Below are 13313 nucleotides of genomic sequence, written 5' to 3'. Positions count from 1 at the left end.
GAATACTTCTCCCTGATAGAAGTAGTGGCAATTATAGACACTGGGGGGGGGGGTCATAAAACCATAATTGAAAGTTGATTAGTTGAGTTTTCTGTGTGCACAGCGGCCCCACTGAGCACGAGATAAACAGTGGGTGCAATCAGGGGGTCAGTCTGCTGCTCTTCCTGCTTTGCCCCTCCATACGGCACTTAAAAGGCTAGACATAGCAGAGTCATTCTTTGTAGAGAGCACGGGTGAAAATCTGCATATGGGTGTATTTTGTTCAGTTGGCAAGGCACTTTTGAAATCGAGTCAAAAGAGAGAGTAAGATCTGTGTGACCCACAGCTCTCGCTGGGCTTTGCCATCTCCCCGGCACTTAAGAATCCTGGTTGGCATTTGTTCAGCTCAGTGAGGATGTTCTGAATGAATGAATACCGAGGGCAGGCAGAGGGTTCAGCTTGCTTCACACTAGGGGGCGCCATTCACATACGACATATCAGAGTGCAGAGGGGCCCTGCAATTCTATAGTGAGGTAACTTTTGCATGGCCCTCCTCAAAGACAAAGGTTCCATGCTACATAACTTTGGCTCTTTTTTTTCTATTAATCATCAGATGTGAGGTTTGGGTATATACCCCGTGGACTAAGTGTTTAGAGGAGAACCCAGATGTTTGAAAAAGTAACACAAACGACAGACCATCTGTCCTTCCAGTACCAGCACGCAAAAGTCTATCATTCCCTTATCCAGTATTTGTGTTCCGTTCTTGATTCCAAGCTTCTAAAAGCCTTTATGGGAAGTAGGAAAGGATACAGAGATGGAGGTGACTGTGGTATCTCAACTAGTATAGATGAGAATACTTCAATACCTGATGAAGTCACTGCCAGCAAGGACAGGAGGTGTGGTCCCCAGAAACAAAGCTTCTACTCACTGCCTAACCCTGAAAGCCTCAAGGCTCCACAGAGTTCTTCTGAGACCTAGAAATGTAAGCTGATGCTCCTCGTCCTTGTCATCCACTCTCAAGATCTGAGGCGTGATTGGAAATGGCCTCTCAAGGAGAAAGATTAGTGGGAAGTCAGAAAATGCTTCCTTTTCAAATGCAAAGTGCAGAATACAAGCAGGTACAGATCAGAATTATAGCCACTGGCTGCTGTTTGTTCACATTTTTTCCTTTCCTTTTTTTTTTTTTAAGATCAGAAATGTTGGAGTGGAAATTGAAAATGTAGGAAAATGAGTAGCCCATAACCAACCTGAGAAAACCATTTGTCAGATTTCTATTGATTTTTTTTCTTTTTTTTATATTTCAAATTTATTTATTTATTAAGGATTTCTGTCTCGTCCCCACAACCGCTTCCCATTTCCCTCCCCCTCCACCGATCAAGTCCCCCCCCCTCATCTGCTCGAAGAGCAATCAGGGTTCCCTGACCTGTGGGAAGCCCAAGGACTGCCCACCTCTATCCAGGTCTCGTAAGGTGAGCATTCAAACTGCCTAGGCTCCCACAAAGCCAGTACGTGCAGTAGGATCAAAAACCCACTGCAATTGTTCTTGAATTCTCAGTATTCCTCATTGTCCGCTATGTTCAGCTAGTCCGGATTTATCCCATGCTTTTTCAGACCTAGGCCAGCTGGCCCTGATGAGATCCCAATAGAACATCCCCATTGTCTTAGTGTGTGGGTGCACCCCTCGTGGTCCTGAGTTCCTTGCTCGTGCTCCGTCTCCTTCTGCTCCTGATTTGGACCTTGAGATTTCTGTCCGGTGCTCCCGTGTGGGTCTCTGTCTCTGTCTCCTTTCATCGCCTGATGAAGGTTAATATTCCTGAGGATGCCTATGTGTTTGTCTTTGGATTCACCTTATTTAGCTTCTCTAGGAACATGAATTATAGGCTCAATGTCCTTTATTTATGGCTAGAAACCAAATATGAGTGAGTGATTTTTTTTCTGAGTAAAGGAATCATAAAATTGAGCATCTCCTCCCATCTGTCCAACACCTCAGAAGAAATTACAACCCTCCGAAACGAGGTCTCTTTCTACATGTGGTTCCCAGTTACTTGTTGGAACTATTTGGTAGTTATCATTTTTGATCTTCAAGTGATCTTATACTCTCTACGTCACAGAAACATCATGATGAGGCATAGCATATGGTTTTCCCCGGCATGATGAGAGAAAGTGGATCAGCATGCTTGGAGAGTCCAGTGCTGTGGGATATCTCTCTGAACCCTAAACCTCACTGTTCTTCTCAGCTGTTCTCTTGTTCCTGGTCAGGTCAAGACTCTAGTGAAGTTGGTTCACTAGGAATTTTATCTTCTAAATAGCAATGAATATCTGTTTGATATTGTCCCAACTCAACCCCTTGGTTCAGATTTCCTATCTGAAAGGGTTTGGATATCCTCTGGTCACGAAATTGTCCTAATCAGTCAACATGCGAATGAAGTCCATGCAAACCAGCAGGGCACATGGTGGTTGAATTTCCCCATACAATTTTTCACACTGGTTTTCCTCCCCAAAGACACAGTCCAGGGAAAAACATGCTAGACATTTTTTTACTGAGTACAGAACTACTACAAAATCATTTAAAATGCCCCCCTCTTCTCATAGTAAGAAGGCATCAGATCCCGCCTTTGACTCTCTTTGGTGGAAAAGAGTAATACATGATGAATCTTTCCTTACTGTGCTTGCTTTTGGCTTTTCAACTGAGATTAACAAAACTAAGTTGTGTGACCTGACAGCCCACTTGATAATTTGGAATGTGACAGCTGCCACACTCTTTCCTCCACTCTCACCTATAAAGGGAAGCGAAAGCCCAAAGGATGTTGTCACAATGGTATTTCATGCCACTGGCATACAAGCCGCCTTGGTTTGAAACATTATAGTCGTCCTCACTCACGTGATTTGTCAAATGCATAATAAACATAGGGTTTTATCTTGACTAAAAAAATCTGTAGAATAAATGCAACAGTTATCAATCCAAAAAAATCACAGGAAGGACAAAGGTGCTGGCTAAGGCCTTACAAATGGTGCTTTGTGACCTACTTCGTTAAATGATGTGCTCTAATCAGGAAATGGAATCACAGAATGCACAGCTTCTTGTCTCTGGTTCTGGTTGTGCCAGACACAGGAGTGTGATGCAAGGTGTCTACCACAAGTACCGATTCCCTATGAATTCCCCGCGGGTCCACCCCTTCTGCAAACACAGCCATGTTCCCTGCCTTCCCGTGACGAAGTGTGCAGGTCAATGGATAAAATGCACAACCCTGCAGTCAACTCTGACGCTCCTTAAACAAAGCAACTCAGCGCTGAGGTAGGGCACGCAGGCACTGTGGGCGGTGAGAAATGCCTTCACTACAGCCCTTCCCTAGATCCTTGGCAAGCGCTGGCACATGGGAGGTGTGAATGCATTCTTCCCTCAGGAACTGAGGCTGCTCCTTTAGAAAGGCCACCTACCTCAAGCAGAAGAAAAGACAAAGAAAAAGAAAAAAACAGAACAAGGAGGAGGGAAGGGGAGGTAAAAGTAGCAGTAATGGAATTTGAGGAAGCAATGGCTCAGTATATATCTGAGGTTGGTAATAACACCAGGACCTAAAACATGGGAGGAAAGGGTTTATTTCATTTTAAACTTTTAAGTAATAGTTCATCACTGAGAGACGAGATGTCAAGGCAGGAATTCAGGGCGGGAACCTGGAGGCTGGAATGAAAGCAGAAGTCATGGAGGCTTGCTTTCCATGACTCGCTTACTTTCTTATACAACCCAATAACACCTGCTCTAGGGATAGCATGTCCACAACAGACTTGCCCTAGGGATAGCATGCCCAACTGCCCTAGGGATAGCATGTTCACACTTGCCCTAGGGGACAGCGGACTTGCTCCCATCATCTCTCAAGAAAAGGCCCTAAAGACTGTATACGGGCCAATCTGATTGAAGTATTTTCTTAATTGGGGTTCCTCTTCCCAATGAACCCTGGTTTGTGTCAGGTTGACAAACACACAAACACAAGACAAGGTAGTGGTAAAGTACTTCCTGTGTAAGCATGAGGACCTTTGTTGGGTTCCTAGCACCCACATAAAAGCCAGCATACACTGTAACCCCAGTGCTGGGCCGTTGAAGACAAGTGGATCCTTCAGACCCAAACACAGTCCAGCCTAGTGGGTGAACCTAGGTCCCAGTGAGAGATCCTGTCTCAAAAAAACAAGGAAACAAGGTGGGTGGTCCCTGAGGAACAATCCCCAAGGTTAACCTCTGGCACCACACCTTCTTACTCATAGAAGCACAGGTGACCAATTAGACACATATAAAACTAACATGGTGGGAAGTAGAAAAAAGGAAAGGTTCAATGAATTATCTGTGGAAGCTGCCACAAGAAAATCAATTAATGCCAATTGTGGGGATACCTCTCTTGAGAAAGACAGCTGTCCAGAACCTGGATGGCAGCCACCACCTCAATTCACAGAGACCACTAAACAGCTGTTCAGAGTCAAGAATGTTCAGTTGCCCCTGACCTGGTCTGTATTAGAATTAATGGCCCACTCTCCAAACATCTCCAAGTGCCATGAGGCTGGCTCTGAGTGTTTGCTTTTGAGAATTATTTACCTCTGGAAATAACCTAACTTGGGGACCTAGTGAATCAAGAGATCCCAAAGGAACAGAGTGGAATACAGTCCTATCATGACACACATGGCACACTCCAGGACAGAGAGCTCTCAGAATAAACAGTTCCGACTCACCCATTTCTGTGAGTGTGACTCAATCATTTCATTTCGCCAACTTCCCTGACCCATTACAGTGGACCAAGAGAAACCAAGGCAAACGGCCAGAACCAGTTCATCACCTTTGGATCAACTTTCCCTTGCCCTTTATTTCATTCCACAGCTTGTTGGACACCAGTAGATGATATTCAGCTTTGAAATAAAATAGGTCATTCTTTGTAAATGGGTTTACAGAAGCTCTTAAAGGAATCGCTTTATATCATCACCTTATTCATGATCCAGTACATGGGCACATAGAATGAGAAACATTTGGAGAGACATGATGGCTCTTGCCACTCTAGAGGCAGTGGAAGGACTTGTTCTGAGAGTGAGACATGCCACAACTCCCCTTCCAATCAGTAGACATTAATACAAAGGGAAAAACCAGATGGTTCTCTCTCAACTTCAGCAGAGATGGGGAAGCTAAAAGAATTAATTGTATCATGGGGAAATAATTATGTTTGGTGTGGGGATGAATATCTGCAATGAAGATGATTATAAATGAGACCTATTACCAAGAGAAATTATGAAAATGTTACCCATGGACTGGTTCTTGATATAGGGAGGAAGGTTAAAAAGATAATTTCTCAAAACTCACTTAAACCTAGGGTGCTATTAAGATAATAGTTTAGAATGAATTACTGTACCACACATGCATAAAATCATGCAACTGGGCTAATGGCAGAATATGATATTCCTAAATGATTTTTTTACTTCCATTTCAATTTTAAAGGCTCTGTTTTTATCAGATTAAATGAATATTTGTGCTCTTCTAAGAGGCTGGAGACAGGAAAGGATTAGTGTGACATACAAGGACAAAAATCTAAGGCATGAAATGCAAATTTAGTTTGAAGCTGGACTTGTTCTTTAGATGGAGGCTAGGAGTCTTTTATCAAGATACAACCACTTAGCTAAATGATTACTTCTCAAATAGATGTATAAACAAATTCCTGAACAGACATTTTACTTTCCCGGGGGACTCTCTATCATTTTAAAGATCCTAATAAATCTTCATTCCTGAAAGAAACCAATATACGTTAAGATTTTTGCATTAGTAATAAAAGCTTCACTAACCTAAGAGTCTCAGAGGAAGCATATGTGCTGCTTCCTGGAAATGTTGAATTGCAACTTCCTTATTTGTCGGTTTTTTTTTTTTTTTGCTGTTGATTTGTAATTTTTTAAAAATTTTTACTGGATATTGAATCTATGCATGTGCCACGTGCCAGTCAAGCTTTTGTTATGAACTATATGCTCAATCCTCTCTCTGCTTTTTATCTTGACACTGGGTCTCTCTAGGCTGTCCAGAGTAGAATTTACTTTGTAACCCAAGCAGACCTAGACCCTGTGGCCCTCTTGTCTCAGCTTCCTCGTTATCTGGCTTTGCAGACTTGGGAGGGCTATTCTTGGTGGTTAACTGAAATATCTGAAATGAACGACAATCCAGAAATGGAGAGTAGACCTCCAGATCTTGATCTGGACCTGAGACAGGAAGACAACATGCCTTTGATTTGGATCTTGAGGCTGGGTGACACAGGTCTTTAATCCAGATCTTGAGGAGAGAGAACACACCTTTAATCTGGACCACTTTTTCTGCTGGAAGCCTATACAAAACAATGGAAGAAGGAAGGGGTCGCTCTTCACCTGCTTACCCTCTCCTGGCCAGCACATTCACTGGCATTGGAGCCTATTCTTTTTTTTTTTTGGTTTTTTGAGACAGGGTTTCTCTGTGGTTTTGGAGCCTGTCCTGGAACTAGCTCTTGTAGACCAGGCTGGTCTCGAACTCACAGAGATCCGCCTGCCTCTGCCTCCCGAGTGCTGGGATTAAAGGCGTGCACCACTACCACCCGGCTTGGAGCCTATTCTTCTTTGAAATTCCAGCATACACAGACCAGCTGAGACACCCTGTCACACGAGACTGAACATCTAGCTACTAGATTCTTGAACTTTTCATTCACAGCTAGCCATTGTTGGATTAGTTGGATTGCAGTCTGTAAGTCATTCCAATAAATTACATATTATATGTGCTTATATGTATATACACATACATACTTATATGTATATGTATGTATATATGTGTATATATATATATATATATATATAATATATTTGAGATTTCTGGGATCATGAAGCCCATGTAACCATAAACAGACCTCTAGCTTTATTTTTCTCTTGTAAGTGGAGCTGTTGCTTCCTCATACATATTCAGTGTTGATAGATGTCATGTTGTATTTTACAAGGAACTAGTCAAAAGAAAATGATGTTTGTTCAGACTTTCTTAAATTTACTTCTTCTGAATAAATTTTCACCAACAAGGGTGAAGGAAAAAAGGAAAGAGGGGATTGATGTGGAATGAGAGGGATGGGGAAGAAGAGAGAAAAGAGGAGGAAGAGGAGAGAGAAGCGGAGGAAGAGGAGAGAGAAGCAGAGGAAGAGGAGAGAGAAGGAGAGCAAGAGGAGGAAAGAGATGGAAGAGCTGCTTGCAGCAAGTTTGAAATGACATTGCTTTGAACTACCAACCTGTTCCTGCTAACCTGATGAAAACTTTTGATAAAGCAGTGAAAAAGAACGATTATCTGTCGCTGAAAATACTAGGCATGGGCACCATTCCTGAGGAACGACATAACCAGCCTGAATCTCTGTCCTACGCCGCTCTAAATCACAATCAAGTGTGACGTCCTCCAAGGCATGTATCTTGACATTATTTGGCACTTAACCTCCTCTCCATCATCCAAGATGCTAACGAGAAAGAAAAGCTGGCCAAATACTTCCTACTGTATAGGACACCTCTTGTCTTAAATTGCTTGGACCCAAGGAGAAGAGAAAGACTTCAAAAAGGAGATGTTATAATGAACAGTATGCTTTCAAATTGAAACCTCAACAACATTCAATGCTTGTCAATGATTTGCGTACTGGCTACTGCTTCAATTCTTCACCAGAGCGAGTTCCCTTTACAGGGGTCTCAAAAGTCATGACATGATGTGTTTCGGTGAGAAAGTGTTTGCTTAGCAAGCCCAAAGCTGTGGATTCAGTTCTCAGCATTCTCTCAAATTGTAGATAATAAATTGGCTACAAAGACCATCTTGTGTGACAGAATGGTCATTCTAGGAGAGGTTAATTGGAAGAACTAGGGAGTGGTGGTGAGGCAAGGTAGACAGGTAGTCCAGATGGATTTCACTCAATATAAGGACAGACAGGAATGGGGGGGGGCAATAACAGACAACATTTGAATTATTCAATTGTGACAGTTGTTAAGCATCAAAAAACCAGAGACATGTGAAAACTATAAGTTACCTCAGTAAAAAGATAGGAAATAAGAGTTCTGTCGGCGATATATTTTTCTTTCCTAGATGCAGGACCACTGTAAGAATATGGAATATTGGGGGTGGAGAGATGGCTCAGCAGTTAAGAACACTGGGTGCTCTTCCAGAGGTCCTGAGTTCAATTCCTAACAACCACATGGTGGCTCACAACCATCTGTAATGAGATCTGGTACTCTCTTCTGGCATGCAGACACACATGCAGGCTGAACCTAGTATATACATAGTAAATAAATAAATCTTTTTAAATATGGAGTGTTAAAAAAGAAGAAGAAAGAAAACAGAAAAGAAAGAAAAAGAAGCGGGAGAAAATTAAAGAGTATGTGTTTATATTATGAAACCAGTTCAGAGCTACCCCAAGCATGAACCACCACACATCATGTACATAGTCATTCACTGATAAGTGGTATTTATTGGAACTATTAAAGATTATTCCTTGTCTTAAAAAATATTTAGGATCCAGTAGGAGGAGACAGACTTGTAAACTAAAAAAGGGAATACAGTGTTTCAGGTAGCATACAAGCATTGCAGCACACAAAGGGTTAAAATAAAAGAATTAGCTAATGTTTATGGAGTAAGAATAAAGAATGGACTAATGAATATGAAATGAATTTCACTCATGTGATATTTGGTAAGGAAACAAGTGTAAAGTGGTGGTTTCTTTATATATTTATGTGTATAATTTTTTATAGATCACTATTCAAGGAACTTATATACTATAAATATTTGGAGGGCTTAGAAGACAATTTATTTAAGACTATAACCTACTTTGAATATATAGAAATCTTCCATGGAAAAGTGAACTAAAATTTGTTTCAGTCTTTGTTTTAATGAATCCTGATAGTTAGCAGACAAGTACTGGGACCTGGGTTAATTCTTCCCTGTCTTCAATCTATCAGAAATGACTAAGCATAAGTTCAATCAGTCTTAGCATTTAAATATTAGCCATGGTATACCATCAAGCTAATTCTTTACTTCCATACTGTTCGCCCTATACTTCTGTTCATACTATTTTTCCTGCTATATCATGTGTGATGGTAATTACATTGATCCTTTCATGCCAGACCATTCTTACAGAGCATAAGCAATAGAATTGAGGGACACTGAGGATGTTTCTCATCATGTGTTCCAAAAAGATTTAGAAACTGAAACTATAGAATTATACGTAAAAAATAGAAAATGTGATATCTGTACATAGAGAACATTCTTGTTTCATATTTGGTTTAAATTACTAATAGAAAATAGCTAAATACTGAGATTAAATTTCATTTTGTTTTCCTCAAGACAAGGTCTCACTGTATAGTTCTGACTGCTCTGGAATAACTATGTAGACAGGACTGGCCTTGAATTCACAAATTAATATCCAAAGTATTAAAATTAAAGCATTACAATGATGTCCATCTGAGATTAAAAAAATATATTTTAAAGATTTATTTATTTATTATGTATACAGTATTGTGTCTGCCTGCAGGCCTGAAGAGGGCACAGGATCTCATTACAGATGGTTGTGAGCCACCATGTGGTTGCTGGAAACTGAACTCAGGACCTTTGGAAGAACAGGCAGTGCTTTTCTCCACTGAGCCATGTCTCTAGCCCTCGAGATTAAAAATTATTAGTGGGAGCCTAGGCAGTTTAGATGCTCACCTTACTAGACCTGGATGGAGGTGGGTTGTCCTTGAACTTCCCACAGGGCAGGGAACCCTGATTGCTCTTCAGGCTGATGAGGGAGGGGGACTTGATTGGGGGGGGAAATGGGAGGCAGTGGCGGGGAGGAGGCAGAAATCTTAAATAAATAAATAAATAAATAAAAGAAAAATTAAAACATAAACAATATTCAAGAGCAATATAGGAAACGTCACTTGGAATAAATGTATACTAAGGACCAATTTCATTTCACTTCTTCTACCTTTATCAACCTCCTCAATTCCTCTGTGACTATGAAGAAGTTTTATATACCTTCAAATACCTACAGTTTCAACCACAGAAGACACAATATAAACTTATCTGACTAATTTATTTACTCTCTACTGTATACTGTTTTCTCTTCGAAAATCATATGTCAAACTGCTAAGAAACAAATGAAAAGTATAAATTCCTTTCCATCATTTCTGGGCTGAAGCCAAATCTTCCACCTGAGTCCCTTTATACTATGGTGAAAGCTGCTATTAAAAATGTATATACAAAAATAAAGCCATATCATTATCTATTGAAAGGAGCTGCTGCCTGTTGGTTCCCGGCCACCAGGCTAGCTTAGACCCGAAATAATCACACAGAAACTGTATAAATTAAATAAATTCTTGGCCGATTAGCTCTAGCTTCTTATTAGCTAACTCTTACATATTAATTTAACCCATTTATATTAATCTGTGTATCGCCACAAGACTGTGGCTTACTGGCTAAAGTTACCAGCATCTGCCCCTGGTGGGTCCATCGCTTCTCTCTCTGACTCTGCCCTTTTTGCTTCTCTCTCTGACTCCGCCTTTCTTTTCTTAGCATTCAGGCTTGCTTTCCCTTCCTACCTATGCTCTGCCTTGTTATAGGTCCAAAGCAGTTTCTTTATTCATTAATGGTAATCGCAGCACACAGAGGGAACTCCCACATCAATTCTCCCCAAATTTCTGAGCCACAGTCATTTCCTCACTAATCCACCCATTTGTAATGATGCAGTGGTCACACTGGAACAGGGTCATATTGCTCTTTAGAGCATGAGAAGATCTCAGTTTGCTTATTACCATACACTCCAGCATGGAATATATCAGGAGGTATAATAGGAAGGAGATCACTCCCCAGGTTGTGAGAATCCTTAGATCGAAGAAATGCAATTAGTAAGAATTCACACAGCTTGTCAATACGCTTCATAATCTGCATAAGTCAATATGATATATAATGTAGAGTTTTCAATTGGAAAAATCTCATTGGTGGGAGAAAAATGATGCAACTTACCACAAAAACATAAATCATAAGTGGATAATAGATAGAAAACAAAGTGATAACCATCCTATAGTTCATGACCCTAGAGAAGTTGGGAACAAGGAGAACCCTAAGAGACACATACATGGATTCCCCAGGGAAGAGGGAATAGACAAAATCTCCTGAAAATATTGGGAGCCGGGGTGGGGGATGGGGAGAGACGGAAAGGGAATAAAAGAACACGAGGGAATGGGATGGTCAAGATGGAAGAAGGACACACAGAGAGAGAGAGAGCAAGAACAAAGATATCTTGATTGTGGGAGCCATTATGGGGCTAGCCTGAAACCTGGTACCAGGTAAATTCCCAGGAATCCACAAGGATGACCCCAGTTAAGACCCTAAGCTATAGTGTGCCTGAACTGACCTTCCCCTGTAATCAGATTGATGACTACCTTATTTGTCATCATAGAACCTTCATCTAGCAACTGATGAAAACAGATGCAGAGATCCATGGCTAAGCTTCTGGAGACCAGTACTAGAGAGGGAGGAGTGATAATATGAACAAGCGTCAAGACCATGATGGTGATACCCACAGAAACAGCTGACCTGAGCTAGTGAGAGCTCACTGACTTTGGACTGACAGCGAAGGAATCTTCATAGGACCAAGCTAGGCCCTCTGAATGTGGGTGACAGATGTGTGGTTGGAACAGTCTTTGCAGCCACTGGCGGTGGTACCAGGATTTAACCCTACTGCTTGAACTGGCTTTTTGGAGCCCAATCTTTTTGGAGAGATACCTTGTTCAGCCTAAATTTAGAAGGAAGGGCCATGGTTTCACCTCAAAGTGATGTCTCAGATTTTGTTACTGCCCATGAAAAGCTCTACCCTCTCTGAGGAGTGGATAAGGTAGGGGTGAGAGGAAGGTAGGGGGAGCAGGAGCAGGGGAGGAAGTGGGAGTAGGAGTGGAATAGGTATGTAAAATGAGAAAAGTTTGCTTTAAAAATAAATACATTTAACAAAAACATAAATTATAAGAATATAAAACCTTTTAGTGAAATCTATGATAATGGGTCTCTATGCCAACTTTTTTTTAAAGTCAGTTTCCTCTCTGGGTCATCACATATCCCACAGAGAGATCTGTGGATCTCTTTCCCCTGGAGGTTTAGCATTTTCTCAATTGCTTATAATGAAGATCCTCATCTCCCATATGATAAATGGGTATTTTAGAGAACTTTCTGGAAAAAAATGCCATGCTCCTACCCTGTATCATTGATGACAAGGAGATGTGTGGAGGATGAAAGAGGAGGAGGTGTGTGTGTCTCTCTGTGTGTGTGTGCAAGCATCTATTTGCTTCTCTGAATTTTCTCCAAAAGAAGGTATCAAGATTTACCTGATATTATTCTTTCATCATACACTTGTATATGCATGTCCATTAAATTTTGTAGTCATGCATTGCTATATTGAAAAACATACTCCAATAATAAATTCAGTATATGAAAATTGCTTTCTTTTCCTACAGTATATAAAAGTGCCAGGACAATCTGCTCTCTGTGATCAGACACCAGAAAACTAAACATTGAGTGATCTCCAACTTTATGAGACCCATAAAGAGGAAATAAAAATGGGTATGAAGATAAACACTTAAAGAGATAAACACTGTCAAAAAGAAATGATTACAAAGTTTGTAACAATTTGTATTTTTCATTGTTTTCTGTTTACCTGGCTTTTCCTGCTATGAATTTCTTTTCTTCATTTCCCCTTCTCTTAATAAAGTTTGTTCCCATAACCATTGACATTAAAGTGAAGAATGGGAGCCAAGACTCGGTTGATATTTATTGGGAAGAACATAAGCAACTGGAAATTGTGAAACTCTCCCTATATTGTTGAAAGTTTCATCTAGCGGCTTCCATTTGATAATTCTGGAAAATTGATCTCCTTTTCCACACTGTCTGTACCATATAGAATAGCCACTTTCAGTCTATATTTAACCAATAAGACAGTAACTCCTTATTATTTAAGCCTAGTACTATGCCAAAGGGCAGAAGATCTACAGATTTGTGTTACATTAGAGCTATGTGATTCTTTTCTTATAAAATGCAAAGAGAAAATGGATTATTATTTCCATTGGTGTGCCCTTGACATTGTCATTTGAAATTTTGTTTCATTAAATTTTATCATTTGGTAATGGAAATGACAAGGTTGTTTTTAGTGTGACCCATAAATGACTGTCATTAGACTGATACAACTCTCTAAAGAAATTGCATAATCTGCCCATTAGTGTGTGTATAGTGGAGCCCGTCACACCATATTCTAAGCAACCTGACATGTACATTAGATGCATAGCATACTATTCCTTCAAAAGGAACAGAGTAG

This window comes from Microtus oregoni, unplaced genomic scaffold (assembly GCF_018167655.1).
Source record: "Microtus oregoni isolate MIOR12 unplaced genomic scaffold, Mior012 000009F_ref0000495, whole genome shotgun sequence".
In the NCBI taxonomy this organism is placed as follows: Eukaryota; Metazoa; Chordata; class Mammalia; order Rodentia; family Cricetidae; genus Microtus; species Microtus oregoni.
The sequence above is the reverse complement of the archived record's forward strand: the minus strand, read 5'-3'. Positions refer to the sequence as shown.